The sequence below is a fragment of the Camelus dromedarius genome, chromosome 3 (genome assembly GCF_036321535.1).
Source record: "Camelus dromedarius isolate mCamDro1 chromosome 3, mCamDro1.pat, whole genome shotgun sequence".
In the NCBI taxonomy this organism is placed as follows: Eukaryota; Metazoa; Chordata; class Mammalia; order Artiodactyla; family Camelidae; genus Camelus; species Camelus dromedarius.
In genome coordinates, this window is record NC_087438.1 from 92,847,615 (window position 1) to 92,866,997 (window position 19,383).

Sequence of the window (19,383 nt, forward strand, 5' to 3'; positions counted from 1 at the left end):
CCTCATCCTCACAACAATGCTGTTAGGTCCTCATTTTATAAATTAAGCCCAGGGAAGTTACACAGCTGACCTAAGGCAGTTCGTCTGGCAAATGGCAGAGCTAGGATGTGACTCGGAGCCTGCCCTCACAGTCACTGTGCAATTCTGCATCAGCTGCACACAGTGGAATTGTGTGTGGCAGCTAATACAGATCTCAGAATTCACCTTCTACAAATTGGTGCCTGGAGAACATTTTGTTCGGAACCTACTGGTGTATTTACTTAATTGTCCTCATCACGAACCCTTATTATAGCAAAACCAAACACGGCGTCTCTCCCTCTTCTCTGCCTATGCTACGTCCGTTCTGTTCAGCACAGCCTAAGGAGATCATGGAGCTTCCATTCTTCTTGCTGGGAACTGGCTAAGGGGTGAGCGGGGGATTCAGGTTTGGGCAAGGAGAGGTGAGAAGAAGTCAGCTGGGAAGATGAGATGCACAGGAGGAGATGGTGCCTCTTTTCTCTCTTGATACCCCCATCAACTTCGGGGATCCCTAGACTCATGATCACCATCACGTGACTCCAAGAGCAGCTGAGCTGACCCAAGAATGACAGAAGAACAGGGAAAGGAACCTAGGACCTTCATGACCTGCTGAAATGAGCTGCTGAAATAAACAACTCTGAAGCTGCCCTACCTCGGGATTTCCAGTTTCCTCGTGACTTCAATCAATCAACTTGGGGTTTTCTGTTATGCAGAGTGAAAAACATACCAAATGAGAAAGATGCTAAAATGTAAATAAAAACCTGATGCATTATTTGACTGGCTTTAGACACTCACCATGGGAGGCACGTGTCTATTAATATTGTCACCATCCTTCTTTATTTGTCCTAGAACCCCAGGCTAGTCGAAGGCTGAAATATCTGGATACCAATCCAGTGCTCAGACATAGGGGAATTTTCAGTTATGGAGTACATGTCATTAACCAGGACCCTCATTTCCTAAATGCCCTAGAGAAGTGCCAGTGGGAGCATAACAGCTGGTGTGTACAGGATGCTTTAAAGCTGACAAATGCATGCACACCCACGGCACAGCCTAGCCGTGTGTGACTTGCAAACGCCTTTCACTACAATCCTCTTCAAAAATTTTAAACTGGTTATTTTGTGGTATGTGACAAAGAAGTGATGTAAACTTTCAAACAAATCACTTAATAGTATCATTTAAATACTGTATTCTACAGTTTGTTTTAATGCATTCATTAATAATATTCATAATATAGAGTCACTACAGATTTCTACTTCACATCATTTAACAGCAAATGCATGTTTCCCTTTCTTTAAATTATATGAGAAAGCATAATTTCCTAAATTATACTAAATAAATATACTAAAATATAGTGTCAAATCTGGTTTGGGGACTGGATGTATACTACAAATATTTTGGGATTTAACTCCACGACACAGCACCAGTACAAGCAAAAACTGTTTTCCAAGAATTCATGTCTGAAATTACGGAATTTTATGCTAAAAACGCCACTGATTTATTTTTATAATTTCTATGTTTTGTTTATAAATGACAGGAGGGGACAGATTTCAGGCCGCTATTTGCAAGCACTCTGCAAATAACACATTGTGGGTATGGATAGACCCTTTATTCTCAATAAATGAAAAGCCAAATTGGATATAATTGTCACTCTATTTTCTCTTCTTAACACTGTTTTTGAAGTACCAGAGACATCTTGATGTTCTATATAAGGATTTTGTTATCAGATGAATGCAATCTACAGATTGGGGAAGGTAATTCTGAAGTAGGATTATAGTCTTACCATTTTTTGCTCTTAATTATCTTGTATTTCATCATCGGGTTCCTTATGTTTCTAGTCTTTAAACACGATCTATTATGGGCACAAATCAAACATATTTCACCAAGAAGAAAAGCAATTTAAAATGTAACGATCTCAACCATCCCAGCAGTCAGTGCTGTTCAGCCAAGAGAGAAACTGAATGATGGAATCCTGAGTGTCCTCATCTGACCTCTCCCTAACCAACGTGTGTGCTCACTTGTCGCACACAGGCTTGCAGTGTTTTATTATACATGGAAAAAATTAAATGATGTAGCACTTGTTGGTTTTTTAATTAAACCGTTTATTTTCAAATACTTGGAGATTCACCTACAGGTGTAAGAAATAACATACGGCGATCACGTGTATCCTTTACCTGGTTTCCTCCAACCATAACACCTTGCAAAACTATCGTACAATATCACAACTAGAATATTGACATTGACGCAGTCAAGATACAGAAACTTTCTACCACCACGAGGATCCCTCACATGGCTCTTGATCAACAACCTAAATATAGCAGCTAAAACCACAAAGTTTAAGAAGAAAACATAGGGGTAAATTTTCATATCTTTGGATTTGGCAGTGGATTCTTAGATATGACACCAAAAGCATGAGTAACAAAAGAAAAAAAAACAGATAAGATTAGAAAAAAACAGATTAGATTTTCCCTAAATTAAAAACTTTTGTACATCAAAGAACATTATCAAGAAAGTGAAAAGATAATCTGCAGAATGGAAAAAATATTTTTAAATCATATAATCTGATAAGAGACTAATATTCAAAATGTATAAACAACTCTTACAACTCAATAGAAAGACAAACATCCCAATTAAAAATTCACAAAGAACTTGAATAGACATTTCTCTAGAGAAGATATATAAAAAGCCAAAAAGCTCGTGAAAAGATGCTCAACTATCTTAGCCATTAAAGAAATGCAAATCAAAATCAAATTTAGATACTACTTTGTGCCCACTAACATGCCTATAATGATTTTTTTTTAAGGAAAATAACAAGTATTGGTAAGGACCTGGATAACTGGAAACCTTGTACATTGTTGGTGGAAATGTAAACTGGTTCAGTTGCTATGGAAAACAGTATAGCAGTTCCTCAAAAAATTAAACACAGAATGACTACATGACCTAGCAATTCTGCTTCTAAGTATATACCCAAAAGAACTGTAAACTAGCTCTCAAACAAAGACTTGTACATGAATGTTCAAAGCAGCACTACTGACAACAGCAAAAACTTATAAACAACCCTATTAACAGATAAATGGATAAACAACTTGTGGAAAGCACATGCAATGGAATATTATTCAGTGATAAAAAGGAATGAAGTACTGATACATGCTACAATATGGATGAACCTCAAAGACAACGTGTTAAGGCAAAGAAGCCAGACACAAAATGTCACATGTTGTCTGATTCTATTTACACGAAATATTCAGAATAAGTAAATCCATAAAGCAAATTGGTGGTTGGAGGGAAGAGTGAGAAGTAATCACTTAATGGGTATGGGGTTTTATTTTGGAATGATGAAAATGTTTTGGAACTAGATGGAGGTGGTGGTTGCAGAACATTACAAATGTACTAAATGCCACTGATTGGTTTCATTTTCAAATGGTTAATTTTATGTTATATGAATTTTATCTCAATAACAATGAAATAAAATAATTAGTCACATTTTGAAGGTCTATTTCTGGATTCTCTAGTCTGTTCTATTGATCTATGTGTCTATTCCTCTACTAATATTACACAGTCTTGATTACTGTAGCTATATGTCTTAAAATTGGGAAGTGTTTCCTCACATTTTGTTCTTTTTTCAAAATTGTCTTAGCTGTTCTCAGTCCTTTATCTTTCCACATAACTTTGATAATGATTTTGTATATACTTTCAATTTGGCCCAGGATATGGTCTTTGTATATGTTTTCTGTACATACTTGAAAACAATGTGTATTCTGCTGTTGTTGGGTAGAGTTTCCTCTAAATGTTGATTAGATCATGTTGGTTAATGATGTTGAGTTTCCTATACTTGCTGATTTTCTGTTTACTTGTTCTATCAATTATTCAGAGGGGGCTGTTTACATCTCCAGCTATAATTGTGTCTGTTTTTTCTTTCAGTGTCCTCAGTTTCTGCTTTACATATTTTGCAGCTTTGTGGTTTGATGCGTACACATTTAGGGTTGTTTTCTCTTCTTGGTGGACTGGCCCTTTTATCATCATATGATGTCTCTCTGTCTCTGACATTTTCTTTGCTCTGAAGACTACATTATCTGCTATTAATATAGCCACTCTGACTTCCTTTTGATTAATGTATGCATCCTTTTACATTCAACTTTCCTTTATGTTTCCTATATTTGAAGTGAGTTTCTTCTAAATGGCATGTTTTTCATTCCACTCTGAAAATCTATTTTTAATTGTTGTATTTAGACCATTTACACTTAGTTGACATATTAATGCTTGAGGCTATCACTTTAATTTTTGTTGTCTGTCTGTTCTCTTGGTTTTCCATTTCTGTTTTCTTTGTCTTGCCTCTTTATGAGTTACTCACACATATTTTAGAATTCCACTTTGACTTATCTGTAGCATTTTTTGGTGTGTCTCTTCATACATAGAGATTTTTAGGGGCTGCTCTAAGTATTATATCATCTCTATATAACATTGTATTCTACTGGCTTCATAATCTTACTACTTCAAGTATAGAAACATTATCTTCCTTTATATCCCATTACCCATCCATTTATATTGTCTTAAATCTTTTCTCCACACACTTTTAGAACCATATCAGACAGTGTTACAATTTTGCTTCAAACATCAAACATAATTTAGAAAACCCAAGAGGAGAAGAAAAATTGTTGTATTCAGCTGCATTTTTGTTTATACTACATTCTTCCTTTCTGATGTTCTAAGATGCCTTTTTGTTATTGTCTTTCTTTTTTGAAAATTTCCTTCAGACATTCTTTTAGAGCAGTTTTTCTGGAGACAAATTCTCTTAGCTTTCCTTTTCATAAGAATACCTTGGTTATTCTTTCATTCCTTAAAGATATTTTCTCTGGATATAATATTTGAGGATGACAGGTTTTTTCCCTATTAGTTCGAAAATGTTGTGCCACTTCTTTCTGACCTCTATAATCTCTGATGGAAAAGCCCTGTAATTCAAATTGTTTTTGCCATATAGATAAAGTGTAATTTCTCTCTTGCTGCTGCTTTCAAGATTTTTGATTTGTATTTAGTTTTCAGAAGTTTGGCTATGATGTGTCTTGGTGTGGATTTATCTGGGTTTACCCTACTTGTAGTTGCTAACCTCCCTGAATCTATAAATTAGGTCTTTTACCTGATTTGGCTTTACACCATCATTTCTTTGAGCACCTCTTCAGTCCTGCTCTCTTTCTCCTCTCCTTCCAGGACTCTTGTAACAAAAATGTTAGAGCTGTTGTCATAGTCCCATAGGCTCCTGATACTCTGCTAATTTCAGCCTATTTTTCTCTATGTTGTTCACATTGGGAAATCTACTGTTCTATCAAGTTACACAAATTATTTCTTCTATCCCCTCCATTCTGCTATTGAGTCCATCCATTAAATTTATTTCAGTTACTGTACTTATCAGCTTTAAAATTTTCTTTACATCTATTTCTTTGTTGAGGCTTTCTATCTTTCCATTTGTCTCAAGTGTGTTCATAATTGCTTAGTAAAGTATTGTGAAGATGGCTGCTTTAAAATCTTATCAGATAATTCTAACATCTCATTCATCTCAATGTAGCATTTATGATTTGTTTTCATAGTTTGAGATCTTCCTGTCTCTTTGTATGATGAAAGATTTTTTAATGAAACATGGACATTTTAGATACTATGTTTGAAGACTCTGGATCTTATTTGTTTATTTGTTTTCAGACTTATTGAGGTATAACTGACAAATAAAATACTATATTTTTAAACCATACAATGTGATGATTTGACATATGTATACTCTATGAAATGATTACCACAGTCTAGTTAATTAACACACTTAGATCTTATTGAAATCTGTTTTAGCCAGATTCCTCTGACATTGCTCCTACAGAGGGAGGAGAGGTGCCATCCTGTTACTGCCAAGTGGCAGTGGAAGTCCAGGTTCTCTACTCAGCTCCCTAGGGGGGTGGGGACTCCTTGCTGTGGCTACGCAGGGGTGGCAGTTCTATCTGCCTACAAAGCTTTCACTGATACCTCCTTGGGGGAGAAGGATAGGAGTGCCTCATTACTACTCACCAAATGGCCTCCACTGACACCATGGGGTTGTGGGAAATGGAGGGAGAGCAGCCTTGTTACCAAGAGGGGTAGTGGTGAGAGTTGTGACTCTATTAGGCCTCTTTTGGCACCACCTCAGCAAGAAGAGGGAGGGGCTCCTTGTCCCTGTTGGTAAGGGTGGAAGCCCAGGTTCCTTACTTGACTGTCTCTAACACCATTTTGGTAAGGACACTGAGGAACCTCACTACAGTCTAGCAAGGGTGGCAATCTAGGCTTCCCGCTTGGCCTTTATTGATGTGTGTATGGATGGAGCAATTGTTTTTTCCTGTGGAGTGTGCCTAGAGTAGATTGGTTATTGTCTAAAAGTGCTCTGTCTTGCTAGGCTGACCCTTTCCTGGTGTGTCGGCTAGAGAATGCAGGCTTTCGTTGGGGTTCTTTTGTCTGTACTTGGTGACATTTCCGGGTTGCTGGCTTCTTACCGCCAAGTCTGGCACATATAAGGCAAAAAGTAAACCCAGGCGACTCACCACTGTGACATTCCTTGGATCCTGAAGTCCTTACTAGGTCTACCTTTTCTCTTCACCTTTCAGAGTCTTATTATGTTTATAACGTCTAGGGTTTCTAGTTGAACTTAGTGGGACGAATAGGGGGAAATCTGTCTGCTCCATCTCCCTAAAGTAGAAGTCCACTCATTGATTTCTGCAAGTAGCAATACAAATCCTCTGGAACACCACCAGCTGGGAGGGCCTGACACAGATGACATCGGCTGAGATGTGTGCTATGTCAGACACGCTACTGAGGAAAGAACTGTACACAGGGGTCCTCATGCCCTGTTCCGCTACCTTTCTTTGGCTGATCCTTTCCAGAGAGCAGCTCATATTCCACAGCAAGCAGCCTGAGAACAGACTTCCCCTAGGAGATGGGGAGCACTGCCTTTTTTACCAAAAGCTTAGTTTTATATGTTAAAAATATATACAATACATTTAAAAACATAAGACTCCAGACATTAGGACATCTTATTGATTGCACCATCATCGGTGAAGGGAAAAGGCATAAATGGTTCCTCTACATGGTGCTTTACTGATCTCTTGTCTATTTTACTCTTTTTAAAAAAATCATTAGAAGGAGACTATAAACATCATACTGCCATCCCATCTGTTCTTTACATCTAAGTTGGAGTGGAAAGCAGTCACCTGATAATTTACATTTAAAAGCAGTTAGAAAGTGAGGATTCATTGGTTTCAGGAGGCTTCAATAATGAGTCATATGCATGATGTACTCTGAGGATCAGAGCTCCCCAAGGGAGTGAGCGACTAAAATTCAATAGGACTCCTATGGTCAGAGAAGACAAGATAGCCTCCAAGAGAGCACTATGTATATATGCTCAATAATGGTGGTCCTGATGTGAAGTAAGCCAACTGCTCCTACAATTAGTCTGAAAAGACTGAAAGACAAATGCCTGTTGTTTGTATATGGGGAAGCATGTGGACCTGGAACACTACCAGCTCCTTAAAAGTCCCCTGGAACCCTCCTACACTGCTGGTGGGAATGCAGTTTGGTGCAGCCACTATGGAAAACAGTGTGGAGATTCCTCAAAAGACTAGGAATAGACTTACCATATGACCCAGGAATCCCATTCCTGGGGCTTGCATCCAGAAGGAAATATACTTCAGGATGACACCTGCACCCCAGTGTTCATAGCAGCACTATTTACAATAGCCAAGACATGGAAACAGCCTAAATGTCCATCAACAGGTGACTGGATAAAGAAGATGTGGTATATTTATACAATGGAATACTACTCAGCCATAAAAACCGACAACATAATGCCATTTGCAGCAACATGGATGCTCCTGGAGAATGTCATTCTAAGTGAAGTAAGCCAGAAAGAGAAAGAAAAATACCATATGAGATCGCTCATATGTGGAATCTAAAAAACAAAAACAAACAAACAAACAAAAACAAAGCGTAAATAAAGGGCAGAAATAGACTCACAGACAGAGAATACAGACTTGTGGTTACCAGGGGGGTGGAGGGTGGGAAGGGATAGACTGGGATTTCAAAATTGTAGAATAGACTACACTGTATAGCACAAGGAAATATACACAAAATGTTATGATAACTCACAGAGAAAAAAATGTGACAATGAGTGTGTATATGTCCATGAATAACTTAAAAATTGTGCTGAACACTGGAATTTGACACAACATTGTAAAATGATTATAAATCAATAAAAAATGTTAAAAAAAAAAAAAAGTCCCCTGGCTTCTCCTTCCTGAGTTTGCAGAAACAAAGAGTGAAAATAGTCCTACTTCTCTTCCCTCAACAAAATCCAAGTGAGTCCAACTTAAGATAAATGGTAAGAGAGGTCCTGCTGTGGGTGTGAATGACCCTGATTGGGGGAAGGAGGCAGTACACCCATACAGTATGATGTCACCTCACAGTGCATGGTACCACGTGGTCAGGGACTCTGTCATGTCCACCGATTCCTCAGAGCCCAGGTCAGCACCTGGACATAATAGTCCCTCAATAAATAAGTGCTGAATGAATGAATAAACAACCTTGAGAGGCTGTGAGGACAAATGGCTGTTTCATAGAAGATATTTACTGAGTCCTAGTGATATGTAAGACAAGACTAATATTCCAGGACTCGAAGGTTCCAGAGCAGAAGCACACTCTCAAGGAGCTTGAAGACTCATATGGTAGGGTAACACTCAGCAGCCTGAGTGAGACACGCAGTAGGGCTGCAGGAGTTAAAAAGATGTGCATAGGCCCTAAGTGGTCAGGGAGACCATGCTGTGAGCTCCTTGAGGAAACAGACAGAGCTTTTTGCATATCTAATCCCCAGTGTCCAGCCCAGGGCCTGGATCCCAGTAAACACTTGACAAAGCTTTACTGAATAGCAGATGAATGAAACCATTTGGCTCTTCTGCCTGAGAGCAGTGCAACCAGAGACAAGACATCACACCACTCTGTGCCTCAATTTTCATTTCTATAGAATGGGAACAATAACACAACCTACCATCCAGGGCTGCTCTGAGAATTAAATGCGTGCATAAGTATAAAGTACTAATTTAGTAAAGAGTAAGCCCTGTGTAAATGTTTGCTATTATTATGATGATGATGATGATGATGATGATGATGATGATGATGATGATGATGATGATGATGATGATGCATAAATGAATGGAAAGTCTTGGAGAGGATTTTAATAGATAGACTATAGAGGGGTGGAACTAGCACCAGCAAATGTGCAAAAACAGGAATAAAACTTACAGATATTTATTGGATACCAACTGAGCACTAGCACTTAATTCCCTTAACCACCCCATGAGGCAAATATAGTAATTATCCCTATTACACAGATGAGGAAACTGAGGCTCAGAGAGGTTAAGTGACTTGCTCATAGTTAAACAGCTCTTAAGGGGCACAGTTGGGATCTACATTGTCTGGCTGAAATAGAAAGGTATTAGAAGGATAGCAAAAAGCAAGGATGAAATGATGGGTGGCAGCTGGATTGTGGCAGAAGAGTTTGGACTTTATTCGGTGGGGGTGCTGCAGTGACAACTGAAAGCCAGGCTCTTGGACAAGGACCCTATCAATAATGTGACAGGATGGACTGGACTTGACACCATACTTTCTCCAGCTACAAGCTCACTTCTGTGTTCTCTGTCCTGTGCCTGCACCTGTACTCCTTCTCCATCGGATGCCACTCCTAAACAGATTTTCACCCTCACCACACTACTGAAATTGCTCTTTTAGGTCACCCAAGACCTCCACGTTGCTAAAGCCAATGGCGAATTCTCAGTCTTCATCCTACTTGACCTACTTATTCATTCAACAAATTATTTGTTGAACATCTGCTATGTGCCAGGTCCCAGTGTAAGGGATAAATTGGGAATTCAAGATCTGCAGTAATTAACTAATATATATAAAATAGATAAACAAGTTTATTGCATAGCACAGGGAACTATATTCAATATCTTGTAGTAACTTACAGTGAAAAAGAATATGAAAATGAATATATGTATGTTCATGTATGACTGAAGCTTTATGCTGTACACCAGATATTGACACAACGTTGTAAACTGACTATACTTCAATTAAAAATATATATATTATATATATATATAAAGAAGCATAGAATAAAATAGGAAAGAGTCCCTGTGCTCATGACTTTGCAGTCGTAATCAGAAGACCTGGACACAGCTGATCACACCCTTGCCTCCGCAACACTTCCTCCACTCAGTTTCTGGGATGTCAGTCTTTCTGGGTTTCTTTCTCCCTCCCTGACCATCCTTGCTTGGGCTGCTATGCTGGTTCCTACTTGCGTCTCCCACCTCCAAGTATTGGGGTGCTCTGGGTCCTAGATATGGCATCTCTGCTCTTCAATATCTTTATTCACTATGTTTAGCTCTTCACTGCATGGCTCTTATTACCCATGTATGGTGACAACTCTGAAACTTGTGTCCTTAGCCTGGACCTCCCTCCTGAATTTCAGGCTCCTGTATCAAGCACCCTGAGCACATCCACTTGAAGTCATCTCAAACTTAATGGGCTCAAATTTGATTCTTGACTTTTCTTACTTGAAAGCTGCTCCATTCAATCTTCCTTAGATCCAATCACGGAGGCTCCATTCTTTCAGATCCTTTCAACTCAGTCCAAAACCCTGGAGTCATCCTTGGCTTGTCTTCTTTCTCCCACATTGTAATCCAATCTATCAGCAAATCTTTTTAGCTTCACATTCTCAACAGATCCAAAACCAGACAGTGTCACTGCCTTTACAGCCACCTTAGCAGGGCACAGGCCACCACCAACTCCCAGCTGCCTCATGAGCTCCTGCTTTCCCTCCCCGCAACCCAGCAGAGCTTCCTCTTAAATACCAGTTGGACCATGTCACTCCTCTTCTTAACCCCCTCCTCTAATGACCTCTCATTTCACTCCAATGAAAACCCCAAGTCCTCATCAGAGCTGATAAGCCCTACACAATCAGCGCATCATCTCTCTGACTTGTGTCTGCCTTCTCCGCCCCGGGTTCACTCTGCTGCAGCCGCACTGGCCTGGTGGACAACTCCAGGCACACTCCTGCCTGAGGACGCCTCCCCGGACACCCACTGGGCTCCCTGCTCCACAGGGCTCTGCTTCTCCATGAGGCCTTTCCTGGCCCGCCTACTTAAAACCTCAACTCCCCCCTCCATCCCAGCATGACCTGTCCCTTTCCTCTGCTTTATTTTTCTCCCATTGCACTTATTTTTGTTCAACATACTTTATATTTTGCTTTTGTCTGTCTATCCCCATTGAAATGTAAACTCCACAAGGGCTGGTCGTTTATCCATTTGGTTCATTACTATGTCCTCAATCCGTAGACTAGTGTGGCAATAGATCTATAAATATTTGGTTTTTCTTTAATTGAGGTATAGTCTATCAATATTTGTTGATTGGATGAGTTAGTACATAAATGGGGAGATGAGAGTCAAAGAGCGGAAGGTCTGTGGCCAGCCCATCAGATTTTCCCCAACCCCAAGTCAGCGGAGAAGATGTGTGAAGCTTATCTTGTAACCATGGAGAGGGATGAGATTTCCCTGGTAGATTTCCTAACAGCCTCAGCCCCTTCCCTAAGAGAAGCCCTGCCCTGTCCTCAGAGTTTTCTTTGCTTTCAAAGGATATCTAGAGCTCTAAATCAAGTCAGGAAACTCCAGGCAGGGGGAGGAAGGAGGGCCCCCTGCCCTGGGGCCATCTGAGGAAGCCCCACTGTGTGCAGGGAGGAGCCTGAGCTCAGAGTACAGCTTGCAACCCACCTTCTCAGGGCGAGTGCCCTCTCCTGCTGCAGGGGCTTCAGGGGCCCCCACAACAAGGGGAAGCAACAAGCTTTTATCTACCATCTTCTGTGCTGAGCCTGGGTAGCAGACCATGTGGCCATCCCAACCATGGTGATCTTTCCCATGGACTCTGAAGGGTCAGCACCCAAGACAGGGACATTCTCCGGCCCCAGTCTCCTTGCCCAGATGCTCAGTGAGCCGGGAGAATAGTCCAAACTGACTTTTTAGAACAAGAAGAAAGAATCCGCACTGCTTCCGATTAACATGAAAAGGCAGGCCCCATTCACATCCACCACAGGTATGTTAAGCAAACACAAAAGTGACAACAGGCACAGTGCAGTGACAGAAGAGCCTATGGTTATCATGGTGACAAGGTGCGTCTGGCCTACGTGCCATTCATTAAGGTTTTTCACTCTGCTGATGCATGAAATTATCCACCCTGACGGAGCTGTGCCTACATTCATGCCAACTAGCAACATGGCATCCTCTCATTATTCCCTTGGTCACAGACCCACCTGGAGGGGTGTGATTAATGAGGATCTCATAAAACCTGGGGGAATGGGCCAGCCCTAGTGCCCTGTGAGAGTGAAATTGCCACTCATAGCCACATAAATCACCACGTGTCAATCCCTGCTTCCTCGCTGTCACACCTTGGTGAGCCACCCCATGGCCTCCAAGATGTGACACATTTTCTAGGACAGCAGAATCTGCTGTTCTCGAGGACACCTTATACCCAACTCCAAAGCAAGGTCAGAGTTGAGCTCTAATTATCCCAGCACTCTCCTGGCTCTGAGACCTCCTAACAGGGCGAAGAAAGAAGCAGGGAAAATACTAAATGTGGAGCGATGGCCTGATTCATTTCACAGCTGTAGTCTTTTTTGATTTGTTCGTAATTTTCTACACTACTGCTTCCAATTTGATACTGTCTGGGCCTAGGATGACAATAAAAATGGGATAACAGATGATGAGCTCGAAATACGGAGCACAATCAGAGTCACCCTGCATGTATGTACAATCAATATGTCACTTGGAAGAAGAAACCATTGGCTGCTGGGCAGAGTGGGGAATGTAAAATGTCACAGAACTCAAGATACATTTCTTATGTACTTAGGAGTTGTCACCACAGCTGCCTCACTGCTCCAAAAAGGAAATGGGCTTAATGTTTCATAATCAGTTGCCTTAGACAAATGAATTAAAAGTCCCAAAGAAGTATTGGGAGGATTTGCAGGTGACTCCTTTTGCTTGGCTTGGCAGGGGTGCTATGGAATGTTGTGCAGGTTGCCTACTGCACAACTCCAGGGGGGCAAAATTTCCGTAGACTATGTGGTGAAACAGCACCTCCTGGAGTCATGAAGTCATTTCAGTATAACCATATGCAGCAACCCTGTGGGTGGTTGAACAACCTGGACTTAATAGTCATAAAGGCTCGAAGAATGTCACAAAAATGGATCACAAAGACCCAATGATAGCCCCACAGATGACTAGTTAGAGTGCACTTTCTTTTATCAGGCTTGGTAGGGCAAGCGGCCACTCCATTTATTCTGGATATTCTGCACTAAAGCTATCATGTAAAAACATGCATGTGTTAATAAGTTTTTCATTATTTGAATATTATTAAAACTCTCTAAACTTGACAACTCCTTTAAACATGACCTATCTTTGTTGAGAGGCATTTCAACAAGCTTTTAGGAAGGGATAATGTTATGATACGTATCAAAATATAAGATTTTAAATAGCCTGTGACCAGCCGTTCTACTCCTAAGAATTAATCTGGTAAAAATGAATTAAAGTATACAAATACATTTGTATGTTTTTGTTTATATGTGTGTGTGTAGTATGATTTTTAATATCAAAAACAAAGGAAATTACTTGAATGCATGCTAATAAGGGGTTCTCTAAATTAATTATATTACATGCATAAAATGCAATACTATGCAGACTTTAAAATAACCCACTATAGTTATTTCTTTGTGTAGAGGACTTCTTCCTCTTCCTTCTCTTCCACCTCTTCCACCTCTTCCTCCCCTTCCCCTGCTCCTTCCTCTCCTCCTCCTCCTTTTCTGCAGTCCCAACAGCTTTTGAACATCCTTTTAATGTTTGCAGAATTACCTGTCTTATGATACCCTCTCCCCAAGGCAGAAGTCAGAAATCCTGCTCCCCAGCCTCCTCCATAGCTGGGATGCAGGGATGTAATACAGTTCTACTAAAGAGACACACCTCACAAGACTTCGAAAAGGAAGCAAGGAGACAGGCTCAGAGAGGGGCAGCATTTTGCTGGTGAGGAGAGTGCCTGCTTGAGGACTGGCGAGGTGAGTTTCTGCCACAGAAGTCCTATCAGTACTAGTGTCGGGGGTGCTTTCAGCAAAAGTGAGTTCCCAGCACAGACAGCAGCAGCCCCTAGGGCTTCCTGGTGGTGTTTTGCCATCAGGGCTTAGCCACTGTTCCTCAAAGCAGAGCTCCAGACCTAGTGCTCTGGCCCCACACCTCTGTGAGATTCTTTTTAGTAAGCTCGTTTTCTTCTTACAGAGCTGAGTCAGCTTCCACTACCTGTGAAGACATCTACAATACAGGTATCTTTGACTTTACCATTTCAACTTTTGAATAACCCACACTGCTGTGCATCACATGTGGAGACCCTCTAAGCTACCACTCAACTGCCAGCTTTTGACCTTCAGAACTCAGCAGAAGGATGCGTATTCGAGATCACTGCACTGTCCATCAGCCCCCACCCACGTTAAGGAGCATTGCCAGGCAGTTTTGTGTAACCATTCCTTGACTATTTTATCACGTCGTGCCCTTTGTTTTATTAAAATGAATAATAAGAGAAATTAAAATGTTGATATTTACAACAAGAAGACAAGGTCTCATATGCCTAATAAAACAGAAACAAAGAAATTACTGGGGCACTGCAAGGAGCCATCTTTAGCCTTGATTTGCTGCTCATCGGACTTAAGCTTAAGGACTTTGTGTTCAACTGCAAAGTATAAGAACAAATTGTAAGAATGTGAATGAGATGCCAGAATAATTTAGACCTCCGAGATTGCAATTGCCTTAGAAAATGTATGTTGATTATTTACTTTTGCATATTTAACTTCTAAACTTCTTTTCAGAAATGCATTATGTGGGAAAGCAGGACTTCCCATACCTTCTAAAGTAGGATAAGTAGGATACAGGAACGTGTGCAAAGGTTTGACCCCAGCTTTAAAACAATGATGTAAACATCCAAAAATCTGGAACTATACCCTGTAAGCTCTGAAAACTTGTTAACTCTGTAGGCTGAGATGGTAAAGGAATTTCACTGGCTATTTTACACAGCTGTGAATGGTCTGAAATGTTGCAATGAGCAAGTTTTACTTACTACTATCATCATCAAAAACGTTAAAGGTAGTTCCATTGTGAAGAAAGAACATGATAGTTCTTCAGAGCTTTCCAAGACCTGGGGCCATTGTGTAGGGATAAGCCCCAGACCCTGAGCCTCAGGAGACCCCATCCTCTCCCAGACCCTCCTTCAGGCTGATGGGAACCCTCTGCTTTACATCTTGATCCCTAAAATAAGGAGTGGCACCCACTCTCTGGAGTTTTTCACAATGAACAGAGGGTTCAACCACCATCCAGGGCAGGGCAGCTCACCCACCGGACAGGTGCCCCTCCCATAACACTGTCAATAGACACGAGAACTAAGCCCTGTCTTAAGAGAAACTGCCTGACAATGTAGAGCAGGGTGAATAAAACTGATTGTTCTGTTTCATAAAGTGAGATCCTGCCCCAAAGGCAGCATGGGCCACAGAGCTCACAAAGATCAGAGAGAAAACAGAGTGAAGCCAGCCTCCCGACTCTTTACAAGGAGGGAGGGGAGAGCCTGCCAGTAGGTCGGGAAGGGATGAAACAGCATGCGTCGAAGATCCAAGGGCAGAAGGAAGCTATTCTTATCTTGCTGCTTTGCAGGGAGGTAGCTTATCCTTTCTACCATTTCTAATACTTCCATTATTATTCCAGTAAATTAAAAAAAAATTTCCTAAATTCAAGCAGTTATCAAAATAAAATGGTAAGAAAGGACCCACTGTACAGGAATGGGAACTATATTCAATTTCTTATAATAACATATAATGGAAAAGAATCTGAAAAGAAAAAATATATATGTATGTATATGTATAACTGAATCACTTTGCTGAACACCTGAAACTAACACTGTAAATCAATTACGCATTAATTAAAAATTTAAAAATTTTTAAAATTAAAAAAAATAATAAAATGGTGAGAAAGGGGTAAAGGTGTTGAGCTTCGTAAAACGTGTGCTTCTCAGGGCCACATGGATGTGCTTTGCTGGGAGAAAAGAGGGTTCAGCTCAGATGCCCAGGTGTCCAGGAGAGACAAGGAATCTGCTTCCAACTGGAGCCGCCCTTCTAGCTGCTGGAGTCCAAGCCTGCAGCTGTTCTGAGAAAGACCACTCCAGTTCTCATCCTTCCCTTGGTTCCAACTTGCAAGTCAGAAGTTAAAGTCCTCTTTTTCTTTCTAAGCATGTGGTGGGGCAGGGGCTGACCATGAAACCCATGGTGGAATTACAGGTCTTGCTGGGAGCCTCCCCTGCTGGCTGTACAGCCTCGCTGGGCTTTAGCCCCTGCTCTCCACAGGCACCGTCACCCTCCAGAGCCTTTGGCAAATGTGGCTCTTGCTGTCCCCAACCCTCAGAGTGAAACAACCATACTGTAACCATTGGAACCATGGAGGTAAGTCTCCCTGCTTACACAGAGGGAGGGTGGTGAAGGCGGGAAAGAATGGTGGGGGAGGGAGGGAAGGAGCCATCAACTCTAAGTTTCTTACTTAAATTCCCTTATTTAGACCAAGCAGCAGCCCCTCCTACCTCCTGACTCTCTGATCCTTCAAATGGAATCATCACTGGTAACTTGCCCTGCTGGTCATTTTCCATTTGCCTCTCCACCACACCCATGTCCTGTCTTCTTCCTGGCTCTGTGCCCCAGAGACTGACAGCTGTGGACTACGGGCAGCACCTACAAGCCCCCTTTCCTCTGGCTCTGGTTGGGTTCTGCCCACTGGGAACACCAGCAGATCAGAGGATAGAGGAGGGACAGGTTGGGCACTTCTCTCCCTACTCCCTCCTTGCTTTGACATTGTCTCTATGACTATAGCTCCTGCCAGGCAGCTCCATAGCTTAGCTCTCACAGTGCTCTGTCAGCATTACTTCCGTCCTCTGTGTCTTTGGTCCTAAGAGTGGTAAGACTGTCCTACTGGGGACCACATCATCCCTTTATGTTCCCTCCTGCCCACACTAAGTAGTCTTCTCATTAAAGCCTCTTCAATTGACCCATCTGGGTGGACACTGTTTCCTTTCAAAATCTTAAATGATACATCTGCCATCCCTTTGCTTTAGGGAGTCTGCTTTTTCCTCCCAAGTGGGTGATACAGAGGGTCTCTGAACAAAGAGAAGCCCCAGGAGAGAGCCATGATGCTCAGATGATGGGCGAAGCACACATCTTGGGTATACAGGCAAGTGCTCATGCAGCGGGCCCAGCACCCTCTTGGAAAAGATACCTGAAGGCAAATATTTCTAATCAAGGGTGAGGGGCACAGAGACAAGCTGGCAGGTTTTTCTGATCACAGCAGCCCTGGTTGTTATGACTCACTCATTCATTCAAAACGTTTTAGAGCACCTACTGGGTGAAAGGAACTTTACAAGGTACACTGGGCTGACTAGTGCCCCCCACCAGTATTTCCACATCCTAATCCCCAGAACCTGTGGATATAACTTTATATGGCAAAAGATGTGACCAAGGATTTTGAGAGGAGGAGTATCCTGAATAGTCTGGGTGGGCCCTAAATCCAGTGGCCACTGTCCTTATAAGAGCAAGGGAGACGGAGATTTGAAAGACGAGGAGGAAGCAATATGATCATGGAGGCAGAGACTGGAGTGATGTAGCCACAAGCCAAGGACACCTGGAGCCACCAGAAGCTGGAAGAGATAAGGAAGAGTCCTTCCTTAGGGCTTCTGGAGGGAGCACGGCCTTACCAACACCTCCCAGTCTCTCCTGGGATTTCTGACCTCTGGAACTCTGTAAGAATAAGTTTCTCTTGTTTTAAGCCATCCAGTTTGTGGTGCTTTGTATGGCAACCCCAGGAAACTGGTACATTATGTTCTGAGGATATAATACTGATCAATACATACATGGTCCCTAACCTCCTAGAGTGTACGGTCTAGGAAAGCAAGCAGATAATGAACAAGTGAACAAATAAATAATTACAAACTATGATGAGTGCAATGGTGTACTTCAGTAGAGAAAAGTGCAGAGGAGCACTTTATTTAGATTAGAGTTCAGAACCAGCATATTTGGGGAGGTGACCTTTGAGATTAGACTTGAAGGATGAGAGGGAACCAGCCATAGGAAGTTCATGGAGAAGAGTGTCTAGGCAGAAGAGATAAGTCAAAGGCCGTGAGGTAGGAAACATACTCACATGTTCTAGAAACACAAAGAAGTCTAGAATAGGCGGTATGAAGTCAGAAAGGTGGAGAGGGCCAGGACATACAGGGCTTATGGGCTATGGTAAGGTCTTGGTATTTTATTCTGGCATGAAAAGACATCTGCTGGTTGAGACCAGTGGGATGCTATAAGCTAATTTAAAGTTTTATGTCAATGCCTATGGTTATTGGTGGGAAATAGCTTGGAAGGGGATAAAGGGAGAGCTTGGAGACCAGTTGGTAGACTCTTATAGTCTTCTAGTCAAGCACTGAAGATGGACTACAGTGATCCCTTAAAGCTAGAAAGGAGATGGATTGAAGACATATTTTGAAGATAGAATTGTCAAGAAGTGGTGGATATTGGGGATATTGGGGATATTTGGTATGAGAGAAAGACTGAGTCAAAAATGACAAGATCTATGACTTGAGTTATTGAGATGAGAGGATGAGTGGGCATGAGGAAGACAACAGGAGAGGGATGAAACTGGGAAATGTCCACCCACTCCCTTTGCAGTGTCAATCAAATCTTCTGAAATACAGAAAGCTATTTCCGTTTCTGTTGTTTTAGGACCCCAAGGAAAAGTATCCAGGCTCCTGCATAAGGGATACTAGGACCACTGGTCACCTCGATCTAATCCCCTAATACCATACACAACAATGCACTGAGAAAACCGGCCAAAGTAACAAGTGGAGTCTTCTAAGGGAGAAATATATTCTGTCTCCCATGCTGCATCAAGAGTCCACTGTAACTGAGGGTTCCAACGATTGGGATCTAATTTAAAATACCTACACCCCATCCAATTTATTCTACCAATCACTCACCATAGTCTTGACCCTGCTGGAGGAACCATGAGAAGATACGGGAGAGGTAATGATTGAAAGATATATCCTAAATACCTGAGCAAACCACTCCTTACCAAACACTCCACTAAAATATGTTATGTTTTAGGTCAATGTCACCTTAGTATTTTGAGTTCTGAAACTTGACTACCCCTTCCAACCCTCCCTCCAAAAATAGATTATGAGAAAATTACTCTGTAAAAGGACAGTATA